Genomic DNA, 21,320 nt, shown 5'->3' on the forward strand with positions numbered 1-21,320 from the left:
AACTTTTGTCTAGCTTTATTCACTCACAACTGACACTCTACACTTGAGTTATACCTCTTCTTTTGGTCTGTTGCTAGTTAATTAAAGAAAAGTATCTCATGAATTTTTCCTTTTAGCTTCAAACTTTGATCTTCACATGTCACTTTTCTAGTAGCTAAAATTATAGATGTGAGCAACCAGCATTTGGCTTCTTTCTCTTTTATTATACATTTCCTTTCCCTTAGAGCAAACATCATGGTAACTAACATCATTCTCAAAACTAGAATACCAAATTACTACTAATATTTTATTAAAGGATTTATTTAATAAACAGAAGTCAGGGTTAGGATATGTTATCAAACTTTTATTGCTTTTGGGCATCATATATAATATCTATGTATGTATACGTGTTTATATACATGTATTTGTGTCTATGTACATATGTACATATATACATACACATGCACACCTATAGATAAAGAGATGATAGACAGATAGCTTAAAATAAAACCAGTTAAAGTATAATAGAGTTTAAGGCTACTAAAACTGGGGAGTTCTAACATGTCAAGTCTAGCTACTTATCCTAAGGTAAACAGAGAGGTAGTGGTGAAAAGACAGCAAAGGATTTATTCAGAATGGAAGAAACTAGATATTAAGCATCTCAGTCCATGTCTAGGGTGCTGAGATGGGCTTTAGGTTTATATAGAGGAAAATCTGTGACAGGGAAACAGACTTGAATAGATAAGCAGCCTTGGTCACACCAGTCTGGTCATGATATCAGGTCTTGTTCTGAGTAATTGTTGGAAGAGGTCCTTCAGGCTGGAGGGATCAGTTCTCATGAAGTGATGGTTCCGGGTTGGGATGATCTCATTATGGGATGAACTATCTATGAGGCTCTGCTATTCCTGTAATTGAAGATGACTGCAGATTTAGGACAATAATTGGAAAGTTTCAGGATTCTGGACCCAGGACACTGTAAAAGCCACAGTAAGACACCTCAATTACTTTTATCTGTGCCTTTAGCCATGAATGGGGAATAACATAGTTGAGGTGCTACCAGATTTTTAGGTAGATACTCCTTGAATCATAATCCTGTCAATGTAAAAAGTTAAGCAGGTGTCTAACCTAATGTTTTAAGACAAAGGAGACAGATACAATGGGAGGCAGAGAGCTTAATGCTTTCCTCCTGCTTTTACTTATCTCATGGGTCCAAGTGAAGAGTCAGTGACTTTCAGAAAAAACAGTTTCTAAATACCTGTATTAAAGAAGTATCTTGAAAAGTTACTTGAATATTTTTCCCTCTGTGGTTGTTTACCCATTTGATACATAGTTGTATTCATTTATGTTTATATTATTTTTTCAAAAATACTTAAGTTTTCTGTTTTAAGTATTACTGTCATAAATATATTTTCTATTGTCAATATGCACGGAATATTTTATTTGTATTATAATGTCTACAAGGTGTAGTATATGTTATTATATCGTGTGACAACACAATTACTGTTGTCACTGAAAATTTTTCAGATAATTTTTCTGTAGAAAACTCATTCTTAATGAATTATTAATGAAATTTAACAAGCCCATTTTTAGCTCTGCAATTTATTAAATTTTGTGAAATTTTGAACTGATTTGCCCTTGACTCTCAAGTGAAAGTATTCTGTCTCCCAAAATGTGTCTTTGGCTTGCCTGATGTCTTGGACTTGTGGCAATGCCATTAACTTATTTAGGTGTGTGATTGGTTTCCTTTGGCTAAACAAACACTGATGGGGACCTTACCATTTGCAAGGTGTAGTGGTCTGGGTGACATGTCTTAGATTGTAAACTCCCTGAGGTCAAGGGTCCATTTTCCTGTTCATAGCACACCTGGCCCTGTGTACTTACTTCAGAAATGATTATTGAGCAAAACACATGGATAGACCTTCTTCTGGTCTCCACTCTGCAAATTGAAATGGGGAAATCTTCGGAACCAGTTCATGTGACATCCCAAATGTTTGATGCAGTTCCATTTGAAAAGAAATGCTGAGCTCCCTCATCCAAGTCTTTCACATTTTAACGATGTCTTTAGGATACTAACAGCAAGTATAATACTGTCCTCAGGCTTCCAGGGAGATTTACATGCTGTTGATGGGAATGTCTTATTAATGACCATCCCAGGCTGGTGAACCTTGGGCAGTCATTGAAAACGACCAGTAACAACAGGCTTGCTTATTTCTTCCTTTTCATTAGGTACATCATATTTTTCAGTTAAGATGGATGATGGCAACGATGCCACTTGCATCTATTCTTCACAGGGTACAAGGTGGGGTTCAAGCTGAAACGAAAAGGCAGATAACAAAATGTCTTCCATCTTCTTGCCAAGTTAAGAAATATTTTGTCTGCATTTCATCGTGAGAAGCTTGCATAGAGAATATTTTTATTTCCTTTTTCTAGAAAAAGGAAATTAACAATAGACATTGTACATAATCACCTCTTGCCTGTACATTTATTTGTACTGCTTAAATTTGGGATAGTAAAAAGGAAAATGAGGGCTGTGCTTTTATGAGAAACATTCTGGTAGAACTGAGAGCAGACTGGAGTGAGCCTTCATCCTAATGATTTTAGAAATAAAAAGTGAGATGTAAAGATGATGTTCCATGCAAAAGTTTTAATTGGAAGGAAAACATTGTCAGGGAAAAGGGTAGAAAGCTGACTATAGCAGATTCAGGCTGTGGCCAAGAGAGCAACGAACAGGGCACTTGTTGGGTTGGAGTGGTCTGAGATCTGGTAAATTTTGTTGGTTATGAGGATGGTATTTTAAAGAAGTCTTCGTCATGGTTTAAGGTATTTTTTTTTCATTTAAAATATGCACTAGGGGCCAGTTTGCCTTTAAGACACCATGGTCTCATCCTGTCCTGTGGGAATTTTTCTTTTAATTGTGACAAGGCATAGATTCATTACGGACATAGTTGACAAGGGAGGAGAGGAGACTCTTGCTAGGTCACAGGCTATACATTAAGTACAAGAGAAACTACTCTCTCTGGTCTCCAGGAGATGAGAGTCTCTTTTTCTATTTCAGATACACAGCTGTTTACATGTCTTTTATTATTCCATTTTATTTATTTATTTAATTTTTGCTGATACTGGGATTTCAACTTAAGGCCCTCACTTGATCATCTTACTTTGTAGGTTATACCTCTATCACTTGAGCCAGGCCTCCAGCTCTGCTTTTTTTACTGGTTAATTGGAGATGGAATTTTGAAGATTTTTTTTCTGCCCAAGCTGGCTTCAAACCTCAGTTTTCAGATCCCAGACTCATGAATAAGTAGCTAATATTATAAACATGAGTCATTGGTAAACAGAAGATATCCTTTATTTTCTTTTACTATTTGAATATTTCCATTCTTAAAATTACACCTAAAAAAGCAATCTCTACCTAACACCTATGAAGTCTTCCTAGATTTCTAGAACGCTGGTTTTAGTCAGTGTAGGCCCAGATTAGCAACATCAGGTAGGAAATTCTGAAAAACTATAAATATATAAGCCATACTCTAGACCTGTTAATTTGATTACTCAATTAAGCAATTTGTGTTTAAACTAACCCTGGAGATACATTCAAAAATTATTTATTGTTATTCTAGAGTTGACAAACAGAGGGGTTACAGTTACATAAATGAGATACAGTACAATATCACTCTTTCACTTATGCCTGCTTTTTGTCTCTCCACTCACGAGTTGTATAGTTCATTTTCAACATTGTCCAGTGAGTATCACTGGTACATTTGTTCACCTTTTGTCCCACCATTTCAGTGCCCCCCCCCCATCCTCTTAAAGAAAGATAAATGAAGAAGATAAAAAGAAAAAAAGCAACTGAAACAGTAACAAAGAAAAAAAAATAAATCCCTTTGTTTCCACTTCGTGGAATTCATTTCAATAAATATTATTTTATATGGTCAAATGTACATAGCTCTTGTACCTGTGTGATCCTCTTCTAAGAATATCCTCGCTGGTCTCACTCCGTGTGAATGCCTAGAGACCTATATAATTTATAATGTCCAGTATATTTTTAAAAAATCATCCTATGTGTTTACTTGTAGATTTATAGGCACATGCCAGTTACCCCAAATGAGGGAAACCATGCAATCTATGGTTCTTTGGATCTGGCTTCCTTCACTTAATATAATTTTTTTCTGAGACTTTCTATTTCCTAAGGAATGGTGCAGTATTCTTTCTGATAGAGGATTAGAATTCCATTGTCTATATATATCACATTTTCTTGATCCATTAATCTGAGGGACATCTGGGTTAATTCCATGTCTTGGCTATAGTAAAGGTAAATAATGCTGCCATGAACATGGTTGTGCTGGTTGCTCTAGTGTGACCTTCTTTGTGTTCTATTTGGATGAATGCTCAAGATTGGAATTTCTGGGTCATAGGCTTAAGCAGGAGAACTATTGTTCTAGAAAGAGTAAAATAAAACCCTCATTTTGATAAGTATATTTGAGAGAAAGAGCAGAGATCCAAACTCTTTTACATTTCCAAATAATTATTTGGCTCTTCCTTTTTATATGAGATGACTGCTCAATTGAAGAATCAGTGTGACTCATGTGTGACTCTTTCAGAAGGGTGCTTTTATACATGTGTGCACACTGATACTGGGGTTTGAATTCCAGGACTAATTACTGTCCTGTAGCTTTTTTGATTAAGGTTCACATGCTACTACTTGAACCAAACTCCACTTCTGCCTTTTGGTGGTTAACTGGAGATGAGAGTATCATGCATTTTTTTTATGCCTGGTCTGGTTTCAAACTGTGACTCTCAGATCTCAGCCTCTCAATACCGAAGACTACAGGCATAAGGCACAAACACTTGGATTGCGCATGCTTTAACTTTTGTGTGTGTGTGTGTGTGTGTGTGTGCTGGTCCTGGGACTTGAACTCAGGTTCTTAGTGTTGTTCCTCAGCTTTTTAAATTTTTTTCCGTAAGGCTACTGCTCTACCAATTGAGCCACAGCACTACTTCTAGCTTTTTGGGGGATGAAGGGTGGTTTATTGGAGATAAAACTCACAAGGACTTTGCTATACAGACTGACTTTGAACACTGATCCTCAGATCTCAACCTTTTGATTAAGCCATTGGCACTCAGCCAAGTGCTTTTACTTTTTTTTTTTTTTTATGAGTTTTTTTATTGTAAAAGTACTGTACAAAGGAGGGGTTACAGTTGCATTAGCAAAGTAATGAGTAAATTTCTTTTTTGCGGGGTGGGGGGAAGGGGTCCGGTTGTGGGGCCTGAACTCTGGGCCTGGGCGCTGCCCCTCAGCTCTTCAGCTCAAGGCTAGCGCTCTACCACTTGAGCCACAAAGCCACTTCTGGCTTTTTTTTTCTGCTTATGTGGTGCTGAGGAATCGAACCCATGGCCTCGTGCATGCAAGGCAAGCGCTCTACCACTGAGCCACCTTCCCAGCTCAATGAGTACATTTCTTATCAAGCATTGTTGCCTCCTCCTTTGTTTTTCCCCTATCATCCCTTCCCTCCCATCTCCACAACTACACTCCTTCCCCCACTAAATTGTAAAGTATATTTTTTGATGTAGCATCTTGTACATCTCATTGTTGCAATGGATCAACCTGTATCCCTATTTAAACAATTTGTTTTTTTCCCTTGCCCTCCACAAATTATAGCTACATCAAATACAGTGAAAACAGGGGTTATACTGTGGGGGAGGGACATACAAAGCAACAAAAAATCACATGGTACCTTATAGATACGGTAGAAAAAATAGCAAGCAAGAAAAAAAAAACACTTGTGTCTTTATCTTGGGGTTTATTTTGCTTAACAACATCTTATCTGACCTTTTCTTCTTGTCTTAGACATATACTAGTTATTGCAAATAAGGGAAACCATGGGACCTATGTTTCTTTGGGCCTGGCTTACTTCACTTAATATAATTTGTTCCAAGTCTTTCCATTTCCTAACAAATGTAGCAATGTCATTCTTTCTGATGGAAGCATAGAATTTCATTGAGTATATATACCACATTTTCTTGATCCATTCATCTACTGAGGGGCATCTGGGTTGGTTCCAGATCTTAGCTATGGTAAATAATGCTGCAATAAACATAGTTGTGCTGGTAGCTTTAGTATGCTCTTGTTTATGATCATTTGGGTAAATGCCCAAAAGTGGTATTGCTGGGTCATAGAGGAGCTCTATGTGGAGTCTTTTGAGGAACCTCCATACTACTTTCCAAAGTGGTTGAACAAATTTACACTCCCACCAACAATGCAGTAAGGTTCCCTTCTGTCCACATCCCCTCCAGTATCTGTTGTTATTAGAGCTCTTGATTATAGCCATTCTAACTGGGGTGAGTTGGTATCTCAATGTTGTTTTGATTTGCATTTCTTTTATGGCTAGAGAAGTTGAGCATTTCTTCATGTGTCTATTGGCCATCCTTCTTTCCTCTTCAGAGAAGTTTCTCTTTAAGTCTTTAGCCCACTTATTTATTGGGCAGTTGTTTCTTTGCAGATTTGTTGTTGGGGGATTTAATTTTTTGAGTTCCAGGTATATTTTTAATATGAGACCCTAGTCTGTTGTATGGCTAGTGAAGATCTTCTCCCAATCCATGGGTTTTCTATTGATCTTGCTAACTATGTCTTTTGCCATGCAGAAGCTCTGCAGCTTCATGTAATCCCACTTGTCCAACCTTTCTTTGATTTGTTGTTTTTTGGAGAGTATGGTTTAAAAGCAAAAATATTTTACTCAGGTTTTCAAAAATGTGAGTCATTCTATGAACATACAAATATTATTCTTCAAAACTGGCTTTAAATAAATGTGTATGATAAAGTTAATTTTGCTTTCAAAATTACTATCATGTTACAGCAAATTCTTCCTTAATAGGAGGATTATCTAGCCTCCTACTTTCTTTCATTTTTTGCAATTGAATATATTTCCCCACATTTTCTGTTTAAATGTTATTCACACCTATCCTCAAAGATGAATAGGACATGGAGACCAATTTTCACCTCAAATTATATCTGAAAAGAACATTCCAAACAAAGCCAAATGCACCTAAGTTAAATCCACAATGGAAAATAATATTCAGGAGTTGACTTCAAAATTCATTCTATTGCACTGTCTCTTGTTAGCAATTTGGTACATAATTAGAAAATTGGTTAGTTATTGACTCTGAAATGTCTTTTGGCTTGAATTTCATCTTAAATTTTTGTATTGTCCCTATTCGTATGAACAATGAAAGTTGTCTCCAGGACTTGAGACAGTAATTTTAGCCTTAAGATTATTCCACCTGGACCAGATTCATTCTGAGATCTCTTCTTTCCTTCCTTCCTTCTTCTTCCTCCTTTCTTCCTTTCTTCCTTCTTTCCTTCCTTTCATTCTTTCTTCTTGCCTCCCTCCCTTTCTTCCTATTTTTTTCTTTTAACATACCATTCTCCCTTTCTTTCTTTTTTCTATTAACACATCAATACAAATTTGGTTCTTTAAGTAGAAATGAATAGTACTGTCCATAATATAATTAAAAGTATTGACTCAAATCTTAATGCTTTTGTACTGTTGTCGTCAATCATTTAAAATGGATAATTAACTTTCAAGTTGCTCCCTGGAAAATTAAAAGGCATCTGGTCAAGAATATTTTTCTTCAGCTTTTATATAGCTTTGTATAGAGGACTTTTGTTGGGCTAGAAAATGTTAACCCCCACCTCCATTATTTCCCTCTATTTTTAAAATCTTTTATATACATTGCTTTCCACATATAAATGTAGCTATAACTGGAATCTTAGGCCAGAAGGCCAAAATCCGGGGTTTTACCATGCCAGGTCCAGCTACTTGAAAGCAAACAGAAGTAATGGTGGAAAGGCAGGAAAGGATTTAATGGACATAACATAAAGGATTTATTGGGAAGATGAAAAGAAGCATTCCAGCCCATCTTTAAGGACTAAGGTGAAGTTCAGGTTTGAATAGAGAAAAATGCTGGGATGGAGGGCTGGGGGGGGCAGCAGCCTTGGTCACAGTGATCACACAATCTCAGTTTTGGTTCCAATGTTGATATTGGAAAGGACAATCTAGTTCCTACACAATGATTGCTTCTGCTTCGGGTGATCTCATCATGGGGTAATCTGTCCATGAGAACTGCTGTTCCTGGAATTCAAGGTGATTACAGGTGTAGGAGTATGACTTTTAGGCACCTTTGGGTGGTGTGAACCAGAACACTGAAGAGGCCAGAAGTAAGATGCCTCTGTCACTCCTATCTGTGCCTTTAGTCTTGAGGGAGGTGACATTAGTTAGGTGCAATGGGTTGTAGACAGACACTAGAGGAATTATTATGGCTATCTGCAAGGTAAAGCAAGAGTCTGACTTAAAGTTTTAAAACAGAGGAGGCAGATGCAAAATGAAGGCATGAATGCCAGGCTTTCATCTGGCTTCTAATTACCTGTGATCAGTGCATTATGGAAAGAACAGCAGTTTAGCCCCTGTCATACATCAGCACCCTACTCTCACGAGTAACACACTGACTATCTGAAGGGTGACTATAGCTGTGGAACAGCAATGGAAATTTCAAGACAATTAATTTTGGCTTACTAATGTCTTCAGAGAGATGTGTCAGACAAATGGCATAATATCAAACATTTTCGATTCTACTGGGAACATAACTAAAATAGTAGAGTGACTCATTAAAAACAATAGCAACAAGGCTGGGAAGTTGGCTCAGTGGTAGAGTGCTTGCCTTGCATGCAAGAGGCCCAGAGTTCGATTCCTCAGCACCACATAAGGAGACAAAAACTAGAAGTGGTTCTGTGGCTCAAGTGGTAGGATGCTAGCTTTGAGCTGAAGAGCTGAGGGACAGCACTTAGGCCCAGAGTTCAGCCCCCATGACTGACAAAAAAAAAAAAAGCAACAAAATATTACAGTTCTTAAGTGGTTATAAAAGCTTTGATTGCATATTTAATTTGATATAGCAGCATTACTGTAGGACAGAATTAAATTTAGTTATAAAAACCTTAATTTGGGTTTATTTGTGATTCTCGAATTGCCCAAACAGATAGATTAAAAACATACTTCTCTTAGTTGAACAAACTAGTGGCCACTAGTTATTGGTTGAGATCAGCTACTTTTTTTATGAGAGAACATTGCTGTAGGCTCACACTTCAACTTAGGTTGCAGAAACCTAAAATTTGTAAACTTAATATATGTACAGAGGAAGATTTCAACTAAATTAAATGCAATTTACCCAGAGGAATTCTTGGTAAGCAATTTAAAAATAATGTTAGGATACAGCATAAACTTTGGTTGATAACCTAACAGTCTTCACTCTTTCTTTTTTTTCTGACATATGGCCCAATTTATGTGAGTGCTTAATTTAAGCTTTAGAGTAATGTATGTGTGCTCAGAAAAATGAGCACACCAGTATCTCTTTGGAATTGGATGGAAAGGCAAACTCAATATATCCTTCTATGGGGTGGGAAGTTGGCTCAGTGGTAGAGCGCTTGCCTTGCATGCCTGAGGCCCTGGGTTCGATTCCTCAGCACCACATAAGCAAAAAGAAAAAAGCCGGAAGTGGCACTGTGGCTCAAGTGGTAGAGCACTAGCCTTGAGCTGAAGAGCTGAGGGACAGCACTCAGGCCCAGAGTTCAGACCCCACGACCAGACCCCCCACCCCCCAAAAAAAAGATATCCTCCGATACCTGAGTAAACAGTATACACCAGTTTGTTTGTTTGTTTGTTTTTATATTGTTTTGTTTTTGTGCTGGATCCTAGGGCTTGAACTCAGGAACTGGGCACTGTCCCTTAGCTTTTTTTGCTCAAAGATAGAGCTCTACCACTTGAACAATAGCTCTAGTTCTGAACTTTGTTGTGTTTAATTGAACATAAGAATCTCACAAACTTTTCTACCTGGGCTGACTTCCAACTGAGATTCTCAGATCTCAGCCTTCTGAGTAGCTAGTATTAGAGGCATCTGCTAACCATAATAAGCTCTTTTTTTTGTCAGTCATAGGTCTTGAACTCTGGGCCTGGGTGCTGTCCCTGAGCTCTTCAGCCCAAGGCAAGTACTTTACCCTTGAGCCACAGCACCACTTTCAGTTTTCTGGTGGCTTATTGGAGATAAGAATCTCGTGACCTTTTCTGTCTGGGCTGGTTTTGAACCATATCCTCAGATTTCAGCCTCCTGAGTAGCTAGGATTACAGGCATGAGCCACCGATGCCTCACTTTTAATAAACTATAAGTCATTTAGGGGCACAATCATTCGGGATTGAGGTTTGCTGCTTTCTGCTGGTGTTGGTGATGGTGCTGTTTGTGGTTTGGTTGTGATTTTGTGTTATTTTCCAATTGCACTTCACCTAATTCTGAATGAAGTGACATAAAAAGGTATCTTCTGTAAGGGGGATAGTCCACTGGACTTTGGATATTGATACATAGAAATGTGATGCTGCCATTCTATGTAGGCAGGTTGTGACTGTTAAAGTCACATGTTGATGACATGGAATAGAAATACGGAAAATACCTCGGCATCAGGACTTGAATTTTAACACAGTTTTTAATCCTTTATTGCTTAAAACATTTAGAGTTCAGTGTTATTTCTTGTAGCCAATGTTCACTAAATGGTACGCATAAACATGCATTATGGCATTTTACATGCAAGTCCTGTGGTACATTAAGGTGTTTTCTATCTTAGAGTTGAAGGTAAGAAATGTGATTGTTCTTGTACCAATTTTGTTTTAAAAACTCTTTAAAAATGTTGGGAAAGTCCAAATGTTGAGACTTGTTTACATATAATTACCCCTTTTCTTGGTGCTGTCATACAATAGTAGCCCTCCTACTAATATTTCTAGCTAAGAATATCAATATAAATATTTATCTACCTAATTGGATTTAATTGGTGCTCTCTGCCTGCCCCCACCCAAGCCTATCACTATGTGATGAAAATGAATTAACCTGAAGGCCAAAAAAACAAAACAAAACCTTAAGAGCTATTACCTTTTTTATATGAAAACCCCACCCACTTCTCTGAAGAGCTATTTGTTTTAGTTTGTTATTCTGCATATTCAAACCAGTTTCCAAGAAATTGCTTCATACATAATTTTGAAAAATTTCAGATATACCATTTATATATTCCCACACTTTATAATTTTGATGTTGTGAAGTGTTTTCTGGAGTTTAGCATAACATCCTTCTGTTTTTCCTATTAATATATATTTGAAGCCAGGCACCAGTGGCTCACTCCTGTAATCCTAGCTACTCAGGAGGCTGAGATCTGAGGATCATGGTTCAAAGCCAGCCTGGGCAGGAAAGTCTGTGAAACTCTTATATCCAATAAACCACCAGGAAACCGGAAGTGGCACGGTAGCTCAAGTGGTAGAGTGCTAGCTTTGAGCTGAAGAGCTGAGGGACAGCGCTCAGGCCCAGAGTTCAAGCCCCACAACCGACATAATAAATAAATAAATAAACAAAATACATACTTATATATAGATAGATGATATTTTTATTCAACTATATTTATGTGGGCGTGTGTCTGATTGAAATTTAAATTTCAGTGTGCATAGCCTTCTAAATTTATCAGATCCTAAGGTTAAAATTATCTCCTAGATTTTGTCTACTAGTCTTCCTAATTCAAGACTGTATTTTGTCATCTAGTAGCCACTTGGAAAAGATTTCTGGAAGGAATGAAAGAAGGAAAGAGGGTGGGAAGAAGAAGAGAATAGACAGAAAGGAAGGGAAGAAAGGATAGGGATAGAAAGAAAGAATAGAAATGAACACTACAGTTGTAATGAATTGGGTATAATGATATATTTAGACTTTGAAAGGTTGCTTGTTATATTTAGACAGTCCTTCCACCCTGACTCCCTCCCATCTACCCAAATCAATTAGGGTTGGCCCATTTAAAAATGTACAATTACAGCTAACAATTAGTTGTAGTTTCTATATACTAGGCCCTTTCTAATCTCTGTAGTAAGTACATTGGAGCAGTGGGAGGAAGAAGGCCAAAATTTATTTAATCTTCATAATTACCCTGCAGGATGATACTATTATTTATAATGTCTATCTTTCAAATGATGAGATTGAAGCATCAAAATGCTCAATAGCAGAGCCATGACTTTGACCTCATGAGGTTCACTCAGCACCAGATGTTTGAACTCCCCTGCCCTCTGCCTGTCAATAAACACAGATGGGAAACATCAGTTATTAGTATGTGAAGAAGCCCGGGAATTGGGGAACCTCTGTGAGGCAGCATTGTCTGCAAACTTTAGAATGAGTTGCTCTTGGTTTCAAGTTACGCCTGGTACTTCCTGCAGGCAACTTTGGAGTCTGCCTGTGTTTCTCTGCTCCATATTTACACTGTACAGAGAGCATTTTCCCATCATAGAGGTAAGCTGTAAAGATTAGTGAAATATATTTGTCTGACATCACTTTCAGTTCCTAAGAGTGGAAGGCATTGAACCTATACCTGATCTAATCTTTTATGAATTAGATTGGGAAAATAAACTCTCCCTCACCCTTCAGGCTGCTTCTGGGCCTGGTCTCAGTGAAGAGGTCCCTACTCACAGTGATACACATTTACATATACATTATTTCAAGTCATGTATATGTGTCTAAATGGCTTCCATTTGGTAACATAGGGAAATTGTTTTAGTATTTTAATAGCTAGCATGAGACTTTTTTTAAAAATAGAAGAATTACCTTTTTTGGAAAAAGAATTTCTTGCGGAACGTATTTGGGAATGAAGTTGAGAGCTGAATGTGAGGGAAGCTGTCTGGGGGGAGAGCAGAGGAGGAAGGGCTGGTTTTTCTATGAGAGGGAAGATGAAGTCAGCCTCTGTGTGTGTGTGTGTGTGTGTGTGTGTGTGGACAGCTGGAGAGTGGAGGGGTAAATACCCATGGAACCTGGAATGCTGCATCATGGGATATAGCCTTTTACCACCCCCCCCCCACACCCCGCCTGCTTTCACCCTTTGAAACACTAAGTGAACTCTAGAAAGCTTTATGTCGTCCCATGAGTATGTATTATGCCTTAAGGTGAGACTGGATTTAGAATGGTATGCGGCAATCACAGAATAATAACCATGTGTTTGGATAGAGTTGAGCCGTGAGAATGATTAGCAGAAATCTTTGCATGACGTAAGGCTTCTTCAGACTCTCCATGTGTATGGTCAAAGCAATTCAACCTGAACCAGATGACACGGCATCCTCAACAGACAAGGAAAGAGGCGTATCCACCAAGAAATGTAGAATCACTGGAAGCATTTTCTGCCTAATGTCTTAGGAAGAGGCAAGTATTTGAGTCTCAAGGAAGCTTCCCACTTCTTTATACAACCAACTTCTTCAAGCCTCACCTACTGTTAGTACAGAAAAGATCAACAACCAATTTGTAAGGATGTAGCATTATCCCTCCCTGTCCCCACTCCTGCCCACCCAAGCTGGAAATCAAAGAATGACTTGTTTGTTGGAATAGTAACTACAGATACCCCTGCTACACCTTTCTTCTTCCCCCAGAGGCCCAAGCTTCCGGAGGATGCCATGTTTGGTGCCTAACGCCACAACCTCTAATCTGGGTTTGGGTTTTCTTTTTTAAGGAAAAATCATATTTTCTCAAATGTGGTATGATTATAGTAGAGGGAAGAGAGGGGTTCACTTAGTCAAAGCATAGCTATGTCATTTAACATAGTTCTCTTACAGACCAATAAGAGTAGCTGGTTTTGAGAGGCTTTGATCAGACACAGTAAACAGCATATAGAAGTTAATGGGGTAGAGGAGGAGTGATGAGACAAAGGTCCACCCAGACACAAGGCCCCTGGGCCAAAGGTATGGCTGAGGCTAAAGAAGGGGTGTGGGCAAGTCACCACAGGGTTCATGGATGCATGTGAAAGGTGCTATACTCAGGTGCAGAGGCCTTTGTGATGGGACTTAAGCAAGGTTTTCTTCATTTCTTCTCTCACTGGTAATCACTTACTCAGAACCTAATTTGTGTTACTCTAGGCATGTGATTGATGGAGAGTAAGGTGAATGGGAAATAGAAGGCACAAGTATTAACTAACCTCATTTTATCATGTCCAAAAATAGGGTCATTAGCTGGGTAGCAATCATTCAACACAGAGCCTGTGGGAAACTGTGGGGCTTGAACTCTGGGACTGGGCACTGTCCCTCAGCTCTTCAGCTCAAGGCTAGTGCTCTACCCCTTGAGCCACAGCACCATTTGTTGCGCCAGAAACATTTAAAAAATATATTTTGTTGGCTGGGTGCCAGTGACTCATGTCTGTAATCCTAGCTACGCAGGAGGCTGAGACCTGAGGATCACCGTTCAAAGCCAGTCCGGTCAGGAAAGGCTGTGAAACTCTTATCTCAAATAAACCAGTAGAAAGTGGCACTGTGGCTGAAGTGGTAGATTGCTAGCCTTGAGCTGAAGAGCTCGGGACAGTGTCCAGGCCCAGAGTTCAAACCCCACGACTGACCAAATATATATATATATATATATATATATAGTTGTTATTGTACAAGTGATGTACAGAGGGGCTACAGTTATAAAAGTCAGGTAATGAGTAAAATTTCTCTTTGAACCATGTTACCCTTTCCCTCGATTTCTCCCAGTTTTTTCTTCCTTTCCTCACCAACAAGTTGGATAGTGAGTACCACTAGTGTCTAGTGAGTACCACTGCTGTATTTGTTTATACTTTGTTCTCCCATTTTCTGTGTCCTTTTACCCTCCCAAATACAAACTAACAAATTAGACAGGAGGAAAAGATAACAAAAATAGCAACAACAAAATCTCTTGTTTCAATTTCTTGGAATTCATTTTGAAAAATATTATTTTATAACATCATATACACATAGCTATTGAGCCTTTATGATCTGCTCCTATGAATATTCTCCTTTGGTCTTGCTGAGTGAATGTATATGTGCATATATGTGTGTGTATTACCATCCAATGTGTTTATTTGTAGATTTATATGCATATTCTAGTTATCACAAATGAAGGAAGCTATGCAATCTATGTTTCTTTAGGTCTGGCTTACTTCACTTTTTTCCCCAGGTCTTTCCATTTCCTTACAAATGGTACAATGTTATTTTTTCTGATGGAGAAGTAGAATTCCATTGTGTATATATATCACATTGCCTTGATCCATTTGTTCACTGAGGAGAAGTTGGTTTGATTCTATATCTTGGCTATGGTAAACAAGGCTGCAATGAAGTGGTTGTGCTGGCAGCTCTAGTGTGGCTTTGTTTTCTATTTGCTAAGTTAGAATCTTGTGTATATCGGAGGAGAGTGATACCATAAAATTAGCATCCTTAACCCGTTGAACAATGAGAAGTACAAGTTATGTTGGTGGCGGGTGGGGGGGGAGGATTGGGTGGGGGGGGGGTGGAAGAAGGCTGGGAAGGGATGTGAAGGGTAAACAAAGGAGGAGGCTGCAATGCTTGGTAAGAAATGTACTCATTATCTTGTCCATGTAATTGTAACCTCTCTGTACAGTATGTTCACAATAAAAATTTAAAAAATAATAAAAAATTAGCATCCTTAGATCTTTCTGCTTTAATACATGGTGAAACTCAAGGTGGCTTGAATTTGAGATTCGCCTAAGTGCTGAGATTATAGGTATATGCCACCACACCAACCTGATGGGTGAATCTTTCTCTTTTCTTTTTTCTTTTCTTTCATAATCAGTGATGGAGCTTAAGCTCAGGGCTAGGGCATTGTCTCTGAGCTTTTCTGCTCAAGGCTTGTTACCTACTGTTTTAAGCACAGCTCCATTTCTGGTTTTCTGGTGGTTAATTGGAGACAAAGTGTCACAGACTTTCCTGCCCAGGCTGGTTTCAAACCACAATCCTCAGATCGTATTAGTGTGAGCCACCAGTAACCATAAAAATATGTTTATTTCATAGACTGTACCAAATGGGCTAATCTTTCAAAACTACCAGCTAAATGGTGTTCCACTAATTCCATTAGTTGTGAAGGCAGTTGAGGAGGTGTAATTAGTATTTTTATTTTAATATAGTAGAATTGAATGAGAAAATATCATGCTCTACTGTCTACAATAGGGTTATACATTTCTTAATAGAAACATTATTTCACTGACATTAATCAAAGGGCATTACAAACATTGAATATTGTCATATGATGAATTCACAACACATTCTACCAATTTTCATGAGATTTGAAATCTTTAAAAATATATTTCACCAGCTGCTATATGGATGGAATGATTTAGGACTTAGATAGTTTCAAAAATTCTATAAATCCAGATAGCAAAAGGAAAACAGATCTTAAAGTGAATATTTCAAAATCTTGGTTGAACTATAAAATACAGTAATCATCACATGCAATAAAATAGACCATTTTTACTATGATTTAAAAAGTCCTCTTATTTCCTGAGAGGAGACTGTGTTAAGAAACACTTATATTTTATTTGAAGAGAAGACTGATATTTTTTGCAGTAGATTTTGTTTTTAGTTTGACTCATCATTGATGTGCTTGGAAAATGTGCCTATGGTCCCTCTCCCATTAGACCATTCATGTCTTACTAACTATGACGCTTGAGCTCTTTTCTTTAATCCTCAGAACCTCAGTTCTGTCATTTCTAGCAGGGAATTAACAAGAGTCACATGATCTGTATTTTGTGGCTGCTAATAACAAATCTACACCCTATATAATACTGGAAGGCAAATCTTTGTTATAGGAAGTTTTATTTCTCTCTTCTTTTTTTCTTTAGTGAGTTTCAAGTCTTATGGGAGATTTTAAAAAGTTAGAAAGGCATTAAACTGATTCATATCTTCTGCTACATGTATCTGCATCAACAGCAGAGAACAAGAAGCCAGCATCCAAAGCCTGCAACTAAGACTAGCTACTAATTGGAAAATCAGGCTAGGCACCTGTGACTCTCGCTCTTAAAACTAGCTACTCAGGAGCCTGACATTCAGAGGATCAAGGCTGCTTGTCAACCCAAGCAGAATAGTTCATGAGACTCCATCCCAATTTATCAGATTGGGGCGTGGTTCAAGTAGCTGAGCACCAATCAAGCTAGCAAGTTGAGCAAATTAAAGGTCTGAGTTTAAACCTTGGTACCAGGAAAGAAAAGCAAAGAAAAGAAGAGAGAAAGAAGAAAGAGAAAGAGGAAGGAAGGAGGAAGGAAGAAAGGAAGGAAGGAAGGAAGGAAGGAAGGAAGGAAGGAAGGAAGGAAGGAAGGAAGGATCTATTTTTTTATTTGTAGAGGAAGCTTAGATTCCATTTCAAAAGTAAGTTGGCAGAATAAATTTGATTGTATTGTGGGTATATTTTGTTTTGGTACTGGAGTTTGAACTCTAAGAATTATACTTGGCAGGAAGGTGCTCTACAGCTTAAGCCATGACTCCAGTTGTATGTGTGTGTGTGTGTGTGTGTACATGCATGCTGGTGCTGGGGCTTGAACTCAGGGCCTGAGCTCTGCCTCTAAACTTCTTCTTCAAGTCTAGCACTGTACCACTTGAACTACAGCTCCACTTCTGGCTTTATTTGGGGGTAGCTGATTGATGATAAGAGTCTTATGGGCTTTCCCATCTGAGTATCTAGGAATACTGGCATAAACCACAAGCCCCCTATACCTCCAGTCTTAACTGGTGATTTTTTAACAGGATGATGACCGTATGGGGACCCAATTTCTTATGCGCCTTTTGTTTTGACTTATAATTTTCTCCCATGTAAATTTATTTAATTATACATATAATAAAAATTTTAGAACAGTATTAATGAAGGTCTCATAAGATTTGTTTTCATAAAATTCCAGTGTGAAAAAAAAAATCTCCACTCTGATTTCACAGATTTTATAGCTAAGGTATATTAGTTGTATTCTGTGGAAATCAATGCCTGTGTAGACATGTACACAGTTTGTCATGTACAAAGTTTTTAAGAAAGCACAGTCATGCCAAGTGTGATGCTGCAGGTGTATAATCCCAGCAAAGCAGGTCTGAAACTGAAGGCCAACCTGGGCTACTTAGTGAGACCTTGTCTCCAACATTGTCCCTTAAAAAAGGCCAAACTTAGGAAGAATCCGAGTCAGGTGATGTGTCCACCATGCAGACCCTTCACTCTCATACTTTTGCTGCTGCAGCTGCTTCCTGATGACACTGTGGACTTTATCCATGTAACAATTAAACTAAGCAAGGAGACCCTTATTACTGTCGAAGGAATCACCATTGGTTATGAGAAAAAGAAACTAATGAAGGCTTTTGTTCTTTTTTCATTTCTTTTTGGTGATAATAAAGTTTGATCTTAAGGCTCTGTACTTGGTAGGCAGGCATTGTCCCATGTGAGGATGTCACAGCCCTTTAAAACCTCCCAGCTTGTATAATATAACCATTGGGATCTACTTTTAACTGGAACTGGTGTGACTCCTTTATAAAATAGACTGAAAACAGCCTTCTCAAAGGTAATGATAAGCTCAATCCAGGATGATGACACTGCCCTAGGGAAAATGACTCAAAATAGGTGCCCAAGGCTGCCAAGAAGGGTAGAAAAGCCAGACCAAAGCCAGTCCCTCCATTATGTTATTTATTAATACAAACATGCGGTAAGGACAATCCTTAGTGTTTAGGGCCCATGAAGGTAGGCAAGTGTCTTTCTGAGAAGGAAAATTTATCTTGGTAAAAGGATAAATGTCTCTTGGAAGAAATCGTGTAATTGTACCCGTGGCTCTTTATTTTTTTTTTTTTTAGTCAGTCGTTGGACTTGAATTCAAGGCCTGAGCTCTGGCTATGATCTCTTTTATTCAAGGCTAGCACTCTACCATTAAGTAATAAAGCACAGCTAAGTGGGCAGTGGTTGTACTTTAAATCCGTATTTTGGAGTTTGTAAATACTTATGCCAACAGCTTACCTAGAGCTCAAAGGAAACCAATAAGGGAATAATGTATTTCTGATCAGTTGTTCGCTATTACCAAATCACTGTTCAGTTTGACATCAACATCTGTCATTCATGGTACTGTAAGAGGATGTGGCCTCGCTATTTTCTGTTTATTCCCTCTTCTATTCTTTCCTTCTGTCTCTGTCTCTTCTCCAAGCATACCTCCTTCTGTCTCTCTTTTTAGTATATGTATGTGTGTAATTAAGTTTACATATGTAACAAATGGGCTAAAGACTTAAAGAGAAACTGAAGAGAAATAAGAATGGCTAATGAAGACATACTCAACCTCTCTATCCATAAAAAAAAATGCAAATCAAAACAACATTGAGATTCTACCTTACCCCAGTTAGAATGGCTATAACAAGGGATACAGGTGGACCTATTGCACAATAAAATGTACAAGATGCTAGGTCGAAAACCTAACTTTACAACTTTGCCTGGATGGGAGGGCAAGGGATGGTTAGGGAAAAACAAAGGAGGAGGCAACAATGCTTGATAAGAAATGTACTCATTACCTTGTTCATGTAATTGTAATCCCTCTGTACCGTATTTTTACAATAAAAAACGTATTAATAATAAAAATGAAATCTAATAACAACAGATGCTGGAGGGGATGTGGCCAGAAGGGAACCCTACTGCATTGTTGGTGGGAGTGTAAACTTGTTCAACTACTTTGGAAAGTAGTATGGAGGCTCCTCAGAAGATTCCACATAGAGCTCCCCTATGACCCAGCAATCCCACTTTTGGGCATTTACCTGAATGATCACAAACAAGACCATACTAAAACTACCAGCACAACTGTATTTATTCCAACATTATTTACCATAGCTAAGATATGGAACCAACCCAGATGCCCCTCAGTAGATGAATGAATCAAGAAAATGTGATATATATATATATGTGTGTGTGTGTGTGTGTGTATGTATTTATGTGTGTGTATATATATGTGTGTGTATAGAATTCCACCATGTGTGTATATATATGTATATACATGTATATATGTATATACATATACATATATACATATGTATATATACACATTTATGTATATATATATACACACACAAACATACACACACACACATAAACACACACAATGGAATTCTGTGCCTCCATCAGAAAGAATGACCACACCATTTTTAGAAAATGGAAAGACTTGAAAAAATTATATTAAGTGAAGTAAGCCAGGCCCAAAGAAACATAGGTCCCATGGTTTCCCTTATTTGCAATAACTAGTATATGTCTGGGACAAGCAGAAAAGGTCAAAAGCTATGTACATATGACCAGGTAAGATGATGTTAAGTGAAATGAACCCCAAGTAGGGACACAAGTGGTTTTTTCCTTTCTTGTTATTGTTCCTAAAGTATTTATAATGTACCATGTGATTTTTTTTGTTTCTTTGTATGTTCCTCCCCCATGACATAACCCCTGTTTGCACTGTATTTGATATCGGTGTTCTGCATCTTGTATATATACTTCTCTAGCTTGGGGAGGGGAAAGGAAACCACAAAATGCTTAAATAGGGATACCAGTTGACCCATTGTAACAATGAGATGTACAAGACACTATGTTGAAAAATGAACTTTACAATTTAGGCGGGGAGAGGGGGAGAGAGGGGAGGAGGGGGACTGTAGCTGTGGAGATGGGAGGGAAGGGAGAGTAGGGGGAAAACAAAGGAGGATGTAACAATGCTTGATAGGAAATGTACTCATTACCTTGCTCATGTAACTGTAACCCCTCTGTACAGTATTTTTCCAATAAAAAAGTATTTTAAAAAGTTTACATATGTAAATGAGTTTAAATTGTGTGTATATATATGTAAATGAGTAAATGAATGTTTAAAAGTATGGAGTGAATGGAAAGGCAGGAAAGTGAATAGTAACAAATGGTCTGCATTTGGATGTTGCTGTAGGAACAGTCACCCACTATCACTTGTGTTTGGCCAAGACTCAAAGACAAGCAGAAAAGTAGGAAACCTTCATAGGAGAAAAAGGGAAAAAACAGGGGAAGGGTCTGAGAGAGGGTTCTCTGATTGCAATTTGACATTTCCTATTCCTGGTTTGGGATGCACAATGAGCTGACTCTGGGTTGGAAATAAGATCAGAATTAGGAGAGGTGGCAGTTACTACCTGGGTCTTGACCATTTATGGGCTCCTTACTACGGAAGTGGGGTGTGTCTTCCTGTGCTGACTCCAGGCATTGTGGAAAGGAGTCCTAGGATCATGTGATCTCTCCATTGAGAAACTATATTTAGGTTTCTCAGAACACTCAGGTATAAATATAATGAAAACAATGTTTATTCTCCTGAAACACAAACAAACAAAAAACAGAAGAAAGAGGACATTCACATGGACAATATTCAGACTGTGTCATCATCAGGAGAAAAGAAAGTCATAGCACCACTTTCCATTGGTACAGCTAGATGCAGAGTGGCCAGTTCTTGGAAAAGTATTATTCTGGAATCACTGGCATTTTGCCAGTACATGTAC

General features: G+C 38.1%; 1 protein-coding gene across 5 annotated transcripts in view; it reads left to right on the forward strand.

The window, feature by feature from the left end:
• The window catches only part of Rgs7 (regulator of G protein signaling 7), a 413,863-nt gene that overhangs the window by 201,087 nt on the left and 191,456 nt on the right, over positions 1-21,320 (forward strand). The window lies entirely within an intron of this gene.

The sequence above is a fragment of the Dipodomys spectabilis genome, unplaced genomic scaffold (genome assembly GCF_019054845.1).
Source record: "Dipodomys spectabilis isolate Male_0828 unplaced genomic scaffold, ASM1905484v1 ptg000019l, whole genome shotgun sequence".
NCBI classification, from domain to species: Eukaryota; Metazoa; Chordata; class Mammalia; order Rodentia; family Heteromyidae; genus Dipodomys; species Dipodomys spectabilis.